This window comes from Colobus angolensis, unplaced genomic scaffold (genome assembly GCF_000951035.1).
Source record: "Colobus angolensis palliatus isolate OR3802 unplaced genomic scaffold, Cang.pa_1.0 Scaffold219, whole genome shotgun sequence".
NCBI lineage: Eukaryota > Metazoa > Chordata > Mammalia > Primates > Cercopithecidae > Colobus > Colobus angolensis.
In genome coordinates this window covers 3,558,666-3,569,054 of record NW_012115366.1, presented here as the reverse complement: position 1 = coordinate 3,569,054, position 10,389 = coordinate 3,558,666, and the positions used below count along the sequence as shown (strand labels likewise).

Here is a 10,389-nt window from a genome sequence, read left to right as displayed (position 1 = left end):
AGAATCCTCAAATAGCTGCTGTATACATTTTGTTCAGGTTTTATTGCTGCATTCTGTGGGAGAGTATGCTTAGCCAGAATTGGAATAAAATTGTTTTTGAAACTAAAAAAAAATTTTTATGTATTTTCAACTAGTCCAAAACAAAACAAAATTACTAATTTCTTAGGAATAATTTTGTTTTATACGCATAATCCTTATTTGTTGCAATTTACATTATAACTAAACACAGTTCTCAATCATCTGCTTCCTGATGCTAAAGAGAATACTGGCTAACACCATTCCACATGGGAGTAATGTGAGTGAAGGTGCTCTCTTACTTTGGGGAAGTTCCTTATGGAGATTTCTGGGAAATGTAGTCTTCTAAGTATCAAGCAAAACAAAACAAAAAACCCCACACAAAACCCCACACACATACACACATGAGGATGGGACAACCAGGCATGGTGACTCAAGCCTGTAATCCCAGCACTTTGGGAGGCTGAGGATTGCTTAAGACCAGGAGTTGGAGACCAGTCTGGGCAACATAGTAAAGCCCCATCTCTATTAATAAACAAAACAGCATGGGAACAGACAAAAAAAATTTTAATGACAATCTCAGAAATGTTCTCCTGCTAAACATATAATAATTACATGGCTTCCTTTGGTTTCGCTTTAAGTGTAAAAATGTCACTTATATAATTTCAGTGAGCGTTAGAGCAGATAAAACATTTTATCAATTAACTTGCTAATATAGCGTTAGGTGTTTTGGACAGAAGGCCTCAACATTTCACATGGCTTTTTCAACTCGTTTCCTATTCCTGCTACAATTGCTCTGCCATGTTTTTCTAGAAAACATAATAATGGCTATCTGATAGGATACAGTTTAACTGAATCCAGGAGAAAATAGAATCAATGTCTCCTCCAAAATTTATTAGCATTTGTTGCAAAAAAGTAATGGATTTATTGCAGCTCAGAGATATAGGAAAAGATTTGACTGCGAAAAGCAACAGTAAATTTAAAATAATTATTTTTTCATGTACATTATCAATATTAACTATTTCTCACCAGGCCAGTACTGCAGAGTCATGATGTAAATCAGCGAAGGCACTTCACAAATTCTTCTCTTGGAGAAGTCAGCTTGGCGCAGACAGTGGAGGGTACCAAGTTCAGCACCAGCGAGAGTAAACAGACGTAAGGACTTAAGAACCTTAAGAGACTTAAGACAAAAAGACTTCCAGGATGGCATCTGGCCGAGTGTTCCCATAGGAGACTGGGGCTGGGCACAATGTGTGCTTAGTCAATATTTATTGAGCTCCTACTATGTTAGGCATTGCTCTGGACACTGGAAATACAGCAAGGGAAAAAAACAAAGTGCCTTCCCTCGTGAAGTGTACGTTCTAGTGGGAGTGACAAATGACAAATAGTAAATATACACTATGTCAGCTGGTAATTCAATATAGCAAAACTAGGGGCAAAGGAGATGGAGAGGAAGGAGTTAGTATTTTATGTAGAATGGTTAAGGAAGGCCTCCCTGAGACAGTAACATTTGAGCAGAGACCTGGAGGAAGGGACGGATTGAACCATGTGGCTCTCTGGCATGCTCTAGGCAAAGGGGACAGCAAATGCAAAGACCCAGCAGTGAGGCCTCAGCAAGAAGGAGAGTTTGATGGGAGAAAAGTGAGTGATGGGGAGAGCCATGTAAGATGAAGTCAGAGAGCTGGAGTAAGATAAGGGCATGTGGTGGAGAGTGATACAGAAAACCACTGGATGGTTACAGAAAACCACTGGATGGTTTAGAGCAGAGTAATGACAGATCAGACAAGGCCGGTTCAGAAAGAAGGAGCCCATTCTCACTCACCTACTCCCTGGAGCTTCCCTGCGATATGAAGCCTTCCACTCCCCAGCAGGGAGCTGGGCTCTTTGCAACACCTACTAGCCTGGGGAGCCCCATGAAGCAGATAAGAAACCAAGCCCAGAAGGTGAGTTAACTTATAGAAAGTTGTATGGCTAGAAATGGAAGGGCTAGGCAGAAAATCCAGTTTTTTGGAGTTTTTGGTCTTCTTGTTTCCCCTGTGATATCAGATGGAAGACAGAGAGAAAAGAGCCACAATGAACATTTTAAGTTGTGATTGCTTATCTCTCCGAGATCTTTCCAATGATTCACCTTTTTACTACTTCAAAGGAAAACATTTCCATTTTCAGATACTTAAGATTCCTGCTATCATTTTTAGTAGCCCAAGTGCTTGCCATTCACATTAAATACCCCTGGTACTCAGACTTGGTTTGGGCAATGAAAAATGTTCCTAAAGGCTTTTAGATAAAAATTACTATTTAACTAGAGCCAACTATGTGCCAGGGAGTGAGACTGGTATCATCACCGCATGTTACGGAAGAAAAAGCTGAGGCCCAGAGAGGTGAAGGGACTTACACAGGGTCACACAGCTGACCAAGACTCTTTCCACCATGCCCGATCGATCGCCCAGCTCAAAATACCGGCTGGTGTGTAGGTGGGAGTCCCCGTTCCCCATGTGCTCGTTGTCTCTGCTCCCAGGCCCTGTAGAGCAAGATACTAACTATCTCTTTAAGAAGGAAAGTAAAGACAGGCCGCTTACGCAGCTGCCGGCGAGCCGCCGACTGGCTGGTCCCCTCCATCCACCTCACCCTCCCCGCCCCTCCCTCCCGGCAGCCCCAGCCCCGGCGAGCACCAGCTAGCCGCCTCCTGCAGGGGCTCGGGAGAGCAATTCGGCGGCCCCGGCAGGGCAGCTGAAGCCATGGAAGCCTCCGCAGGTGATGACAAGGACCCCGGGGACCTCCAGGCCCACCGCCCAGCTGCACCCGCCGCAGTCCAGAGTGCCAAGTGCCAGGGGGTGGGGTGGGGGCCGCGGGCCGCGAGGAGGAGGGGACCGAGCGCCAGGCAGGCAGCCTGCCCTCCAAGCCTTCTGGCTGCAGCGGCCCAGCTGTCAGCGGCCGGGGGCTCAGCTGCCCGGGTGTCCCCCGCCCGTGCTCACCCGCCCCGGTCTATCTCTTTTTCCTAACCCCGCAGGTCGCTGATCAGGGCCAGGCGGCTGCAGCAGCGACTGCAGAGGCGCTGCGCCAAGCCGGGCCGGAGTGGTGCGAGCCGGCTGGGCTGCGGAGGGCGAGTGGACTCAGGTGAGGAGGCCGCGGCGGAGCGGGGAGCTGGCCCTGCGCTGCACCGCGGCAGGTAGGGGCCGCTTGCAACCGTTCGCTGCGGTAGAATCCCTTGGAGGGCACCAGCCTAAGAGGGGTTAATCGTGACTCATTCTTACCCTCCCTTCATTCCCCTACATCCCTTTAAGCGCTTCCCTCCCTCCCCCTCCTTGAAATGTACGAATTAGAGGGTGCTGATTGCAGCAGGGAAGATGCCCAAAGTGGGCGATTAGCAGGTTTTTAGGGAACCCACCCCCCAATTTTTATTTGTCTTTCTCTTCTGGGATTTGGCAAACATTTAAGCTTCTCATTTCCTTCTTCGAGGAGGAGGAGCAGGGGTACCTGGGGATGGGAGAAGGATGGAACCCCACACCCACCCCAAGGTCAAGTGCCAGTGACTGCTTCCGTGCCATCTTTCCCTCTGAGAAGCATCAGGGCCCTGCAGTAGATCTGGGGGAAAAAATGCCCATAAGTCCTAGAGTGGACGATCTGAGCCTCAGTCTCCCTGGAGCTTCCCTGGGATATGAAGCCTTCCACTCCCCAGCAGGGAGCTGGGCTCTTTGCAACACCTACTAGCCTGGGGAGCCCCATATTCCTTTTCCCAACCCTGCAGACTGAAGGAGAGGCCGGTCACATGCTGCCTGTTTCCTCTGCCTTCTCTGCCCATCTGGTGGTGTCAGGATGGGCTGGAGGAGCTTCTCAGAAAAAGGTGATCTCTGCAGGCAGAGTTGTGTAAGAAAAGTGCCAGAGATCGGGATTCTAGACCCTTAACTTGCTAGTTGGCCACAAGTAGCCATCTTAAAATTCTTCAGGCGTGGGTGTCTGTCTGCTCATCTGTTAAATGCAGGAATTGGAATAAATGATCTGTATAATTTTAGTATATCACTCAAGCAGCTTTTACATGTCAGGGGGACCCCTCTGCTAAGGCAATTTAAATTTGGGTCCATGAAATAACTGGGGTTTCCTCAGTTGATCTCTTTCAACTCTGACTTCTTAAGTGAAACACTGACCTTGTGGGCCTGAAGGAACTGGAGGTGCCAGACAGTCTTATGTTGACATGCCTGAGCTGCCAAGTGACTTCCCTTCCCCCAGCTTCAGTTTCTCCATCTGTAAATCTAGGGGTACACCCCACAGAGGGCTGATGTGAAAATTAAATGAGATGTATGTGGAAGCACCTAAAATAGTGCCTGTGACTGGCACATAGTAGGTTCTCAGGAACTCAGGACTTGGGAGATAGACTGGGGAAAGAGAAAAGGTGGCTGCTTTTAGTCCTTTTCTCCTGCCCCTCCCCTGCCTGTCTCTTCCACACCCCTGCAGATGGTGTCCCTGCCAGGGGTAATGAATGCTGAAGTGTATTGGGCCACCAGGCTGAGGGCCTAGGCAGCAACATTTCCACTGCAAGGGTTGTGACATCATTCTAGCAAATGATGGTCCTAAGGAAGCCTGTAGCCCAGCATTGGGTCTGGAAAATCCTGGCATCCAAGGGCAGAGTCTCTGATGGAACAGAAGCAGCAGAATCTTGTGTGCTGGCAGCAGGGCAAAGATCAGGTCTTCCGGATCTCACACGAATCCCACTGTGGCTTTCTTGCCCTCCCTGGAGTGTCTCCCTAGAGTCACCCTGAGGCCAGGCAGTCAAGTATTTGGTGCCTGTATTTTTGATTCTTTATCTTCCTTCCTGCTGTCATTTTCAGCCTAGCACTCAAGCCTTTCTCACTCCTCTTTATTCCACAGATACTTCCTGCTTTTTGACAGCATGATAAAGGAGGTTATCCATAGGGTCGGGTGCGGAATTTTGCTGCTGCACCATTTGGGCCAAAAGAAGTTGTCATGTCCCCCTACCCCCACCCTAAATTCCTGTTCGGCAGAGACCCTGTCATTTTCCTTTCTGTGTCTCCAGTCTCTGGCCCATGAGTAGGCCCAAAGTAGGTGCTCCATAAGTGTTGAATGAAACAAACTTGAGGAAATTATGTCCCTAAGCCAGCTAGGTTAGGGAGAAACTGTGGGAATGTGTTGATTGTATAGGTGAAAGCCATTTTAAGTGTAGGACATCGTCCAGGTTGTTGGTTGTTATTGCTATTACAACTATTGTTATTATTGCTCTTGCTGGTGATTAACAGATGCTTTGCCTTCTCCTCTAGGGCTCCTGACTAGACCAAAAGGGGCCAGATGTGCCTGGGTGGGTAGTGATGTTGGCAAAAAGGGATCCAGATGGTGCTGGCTGGTGTGAGATGACTGTGAAGGGAGGAGGATTGGGAAGGGAATGATTCTAGCCATTTTCTGCATTTGAGGGAGGGAGCAGATAATTAGAATCAAGTGGGCCAACATGGATATTAACTAGAAAGTCAGGAGACCCAGGTCCCATGTCCCGTTGAACCACTGCTTTATTATGTGACCTTGGGCCAGTCAGGCCTCCCCTCAAGGCCTCGCTGTGCCCATCTATATAATGATGGGACTGGACTAAGTGATTTCTAAGACCCCTTCTGCTTCTGATATTCTCTCAAGTGGATTTTGTTAAATAAGAATCGGACAATTATTATTACCCTCAAAGTCATTTATGAAGTCCCAGACTATTAACTATCTCAGGTAATCCTTAAAGAAAAGTATGCCTATTTCAAAGATGAGGAGACTGAGGCTTGGAGAGATTAAGTGACTTGCTCAGGATTGCACAGTTAAAACTGTTACCTGACACCAGGTCTGTCTGGATCATCCTCTTCCAAAGGTTTCCCTGCCTCTTCATGCATACCTTGCTGATGCTGTGAGTTGTGTGTGCACTTGCAGGTGTGAATAGGGATTTGGAGAAGAAAAAGCTGTGAACAATTTATGGTGGGCGATCAGGCATTTCTCCCAGGTGATTGTTGCAGGGTATTTCCTGGTTGAAAACTGTGTGAGCCAGGAATGGAGAGTTTTCCTTTCACCATGAGCTCTGCTGTGCTGATGGTTGGTGGATGCCCCTTTACTGAGGATGATGGTTAGGCCTGAATGACAGTCAGGACAGATACACTTTTTTAGTCTTCTTATGTGTTGTGCTCTGTTTTACACAGGTTCAATAATTTACTGCTCAGATCATCCCATTATGTAGGCACTATATGTAAATTTACCCATTTGTATAAGTGAGAAAGCCAGGGTGGAGAGGTGAAGGGTCTTACGCAGAGTCATACAACCAGTGTGTCATAGAACCTAGAAAATGTTTAGCTGGAAGTGCACTGGACTGGGTGTCCAAAGGGTTGCTTTTAGTCTGAGCCCTCTCAATAACTGAGTAACCTTGGGTCAGCCAGTTTCCCTCCGAGAGTTCCCATCCCTCAAATGATCTGCATGCATTTACTGACTCTAAAAGGCCTACATGCAACCTTTTTCCAGTATTAGAGGTGGAGGGGATTCCTGAACTTGCTAAACATTGATCAGCGTTTGTCCTTATTTATTAGCTAGGCCCTGGGCTAAGTGCACACATGCAGGAAAGAGTGAATGGTGAGTCCTAGTTGCAGGAAGCTCATATCTAACAGAGGGAGACAGATACCTAAACATGCAGATATGAGAAAACATCTGGAAGCTATAAGATATACTGATATGTGTGTGATGGGGTGGGGGTACGGGGGAGGGGAATGATCTTTCCTACTGAGTAGGTCAGGAAGGCTTTAGAGAGGTGATGCCATTGTTATCTCTATTTTTGGCATTGAGCTTGTGAATAATAATTTAATAATAATAGTAAAGGGTTCTACTCGATTTAGAATGTTTCCAAACAGCCCTAAAGACTTGTTGGCTCCTGTCCTCATCGATACACAAGGTGGACACAGAGTCTGGGGGACCATCCAAGCTCACTCTGTAGCACAGTTTCGATGGAACTCTCCATTTGTCCCAGGTAGACCAGAACCTTTCCTGTCCTTAGAGACTTCTAGAAGCAGGATTTTGAAATTCCTCTGACAAAGACTGTCTTGTGCCTATAACCATCTGCTAGATTTGGGGAATTCTTCTTCATTTCTATTCTAGGCATCCCACCTGTCTGGAGGAACACCTAACACCTGAGAGGTGAAGTCATTTGCCTAAGATTACTCAGCAGGGCTTGGTTCATATCTCTGGCCTAATGGGGATTGCATTTCTAAGCCACATGGGGTCTTTCTACATTTAGGCCACCAGAGGCCCCGGGTGCCAGTTCTCCATTTGATGGGCAGCTGGTGCTGAGGGAAGTCTCAACGCAGGTGGTGTGAAGCTCAAGCCGAGGGCCTTGGAGAGGCTGAGGCCTGTGTGCCCCAGGCTGCTTTGCATTAATGGACAGATGTTTGTGACATGCTTGTCGCATGCTCAGCACTGTCCTCTGAATTGAGGTGCTGAGCCAACCAAAAGGGAGTGGCTGGAGAGCAGCCTGGCGCAGCCGGAAGAGCCAGCACTGAGGAGTCAGGAGACTTGGGTCCTCACCCCAGCTCTGCCATTGACCCTCTAGGTGGCCTTAGGTCAGACCCTTTGCTTTTCCATGCCTACAAAATGGGAGTCAGGAGTGATGATCTCTAAGAGCCCTTCTAGCTCTGAGTGGCTAACAATTCAGAAACTCTTTCTTCTTCTTCTCTTTCTCCTTCTCCTTCTCCTTCTTCTTTGTTGTTTGGAGGCAGAGTCTTGCTCTGTCACCCAGGCTGAAATGCAGTGGTATGATCTTGGCTCACTGCAACCTCCGCCTCCCGGGTTCAAGTGATTCTCCTTCCTCAGCCTCCCAAGTAACTGGGACTATAGGCATGTGCCACCATGCCCGGATAATTTTAGTATTTTTAGTAGAGACGGGGTTTCACCATGTTAGCCAGGCTGGTCTCGAACTCCTAACCTCAAGCAATCCATTTGCCTTGGCCTCCCAAAGTGTCTTTCTTCTGTTCTGTAATGACTTTAGGGGGTAGAAGGGTGGATAGGATACATATAATTGTAACTTGAGGAATAATAAATATAACAAGAGGCATGAACAAATGCTCTGTGGATTTGCTGGAGGGAGAGGGCTTGGGAAAGGCTCAGTTCAAAAGCCACCTCTTCAAAAATAGAATAATGCAGATATGGTTAGATGAAGTTATGAGTTTTTGTTTTGTTTTAACCAAGAGGAGTAACAGAAGATTGCTGTCGTACTGGTACAGGAAGTCTGTAGCAGAGCAGTGGGTCTTGGACTTAGATTTCACAAACATCAGTGCATTTGGGAATCCATCCTCAGTTAGCTAGCTTTTTATTTTACTAGATGAGGACATTCAGATGACACGTAGGGTTCTCTTTACTATCACTGTCATAAGAGAAATAACATTTTAATATTTCTATTCCCCCAAGTAATGAGGCCATATTATCAGGGGAAAAATGGTATTCCTTCAAATTGAATACATTTTGCTTTGTTAAAAACTCACTGCATTATCTGTATTTTCCTCATTTTGCCACAGACTAATGTTCTCATGTTTGGCTCTGAAGTTGGGCTGCTGGGTTTTTAATCTTGGCCCAGTTATTTTTTCCCTCAGAACCTCTGTTTCTTCATCTGTAAAACTGGGAAATGATGTTGTCTCCTAAGGTCATTAGGAAGTCTCTACACCAAAATGAAATATGGTAAGCAAGGGATGTCAAATGTAGTTGTCTACAAAGGTAAAACAGGCCGGTTGGGCTGTTTGGGGATTGTAGCAAATTGGAAAGTGCTTGCTTGAAAGAGGCAGCTGCTATCCTGCTCCCACCATTCTTGCCTACAAGAACATGTACCCAATGTTGTCAGATCTTCTGATTTATAAGATAGAAATCTGCATTTTTTGTGACATCTCCTAATTTTTAAAAATGTAGCTGATTAGCCAATATTTTTAAATGCACATATTAAAATGTGTGTGTGGCCGGCCGTCCATTTGTGACCTCAGATGTAAAGTTTTAGATGCTGGGCACATAGTGCTCAGTCATTATTGGCTGACCCGCAGATGAAGGCAGAGAAAGGAAAGAAGGCTGGAAAGGCAGCCTAGGCCAGGGAATGCCTTGTTTGCAAGGCTAGGGCATTTAGCCTGACTTTGGCAGCTTGTGATCTTCTGCTTCTGGCTCCTCCTGCCTCACAGGCCCTGGTGGTGTCCCTTCCCTTTCGGCAGCACTGTCAGGATTGAGTCTCTGAGGACGGAGGCCTCCAGATACCTCTGTACCCCTTGAAGCTGACCCTAGCCACACCTCCCTACCACAGGGTCTCTGGAAGCTTGGTCGGCAGCTTCAGAAGAGGGAACTTGGCTGGTGGCCTGTGCAGCCTGGCACAGAAGCCACCTGTGAGAAAGAGGGGTGGAGAGAGGCTCCTAGCAGGTCCTCAGTGGGTGGGGTAGTTCCTGTTCCTTGGGAGCCATGCCGGCCTTGCAGCAGCGCTTCGCCTCCCTCTCCTTGGGTTGTGCTGTGGTCTGGACAGCAGGCAGTCTCTCTGCGGACAGATCTCACACATGGTCCCTGCAGAGGAAAAGCTGGGATCTGGTTGCAGAGACAGCCTAGAGTATTCTTAAAGAAGGACCTCAGAGGAGCTCTTAATTAGCAGAAGGAACCCTACTACAGTTTCAGGGCCTTCTAGGATTCAGATTAAAGCCACTGATGACAGTTTACATTTTTTGTGGCTCCAATTAATCAAATATTCATCAAGCACCTGTCATGGTAAAGTTCTATTCTGGCCATGGTGAAGGAATTCAAAGAAGTATTTACATACATTCATTCAACCAACGTATACGGAGGATCTGCTCTACACACAGGCACCAAGATGTGGTCCCTACCCTCAGGGAGCTATTTAGCCTGGTTGGAGGGAAGGTATGTGGGTGGTGCACAGGGCCTAACACATAGAAATATTAACAACAGCTGCCCTTTGACTGTATGTCTTCTGAGTATGAGGTGCTAGCCCTCATTAGCACCTGTTTTAGAGGGTGGATGGGGATTTCATGGAATCTTCATCTAAAGCACTCAGCAGTGTGCCTGCCACACAGTGATACAGCTGCGTTATTGGTAGCCTGGAAAACTGGGCAGATGCAGAAGAAAGGCAACATACAGATGGGTCAGAGAAAAAAAGAAGCAGTCAACCAAGCTGGACCCACTTAGCATGTGTTATCCTTGTTTTTTTTTGAGACGGAGTCTTGCTCTGTTGCCCGGGCTGGAGTGCAGTGGCCGGATCTCAGCTCACTGCAAGCTCCTCCTCCCGGTTTACGCCATTCTCCTGCCTCAGCCTCCCAAGTAGCTGGGACTACAGTTGCCCGCCACCTCGCCCGGCTAGTTTTTTTTGTATTTTTTAGTATAGAC

The 10,389-nt window shown here is 47.3% G+C and overlaps 1 protein-coding gene across 1 annotated transcript in view; it reads left to right on the top strand.

The window, feature by feature from the left end:
* The first annotated feature begins 2,660 nt into the window (after positions 1-2,660).
* The window catches only part of SNPH (syntaphilin), a 42,259-nt gene continuing 34,530 nt past the window's right edge, over positions 2,661-10,389 (top strand). The window contains exons 1-2 of the mRNA XM_011943396.1: positions 2,661-2,766; positions 3,023-3,129. The gene's annotated coding sequence lies outside the window, so the exon portion shown is untranslated. The remainder of the gene's footprint in view (positions 2,767-3,022; positions 3,130-10,389) is intronic.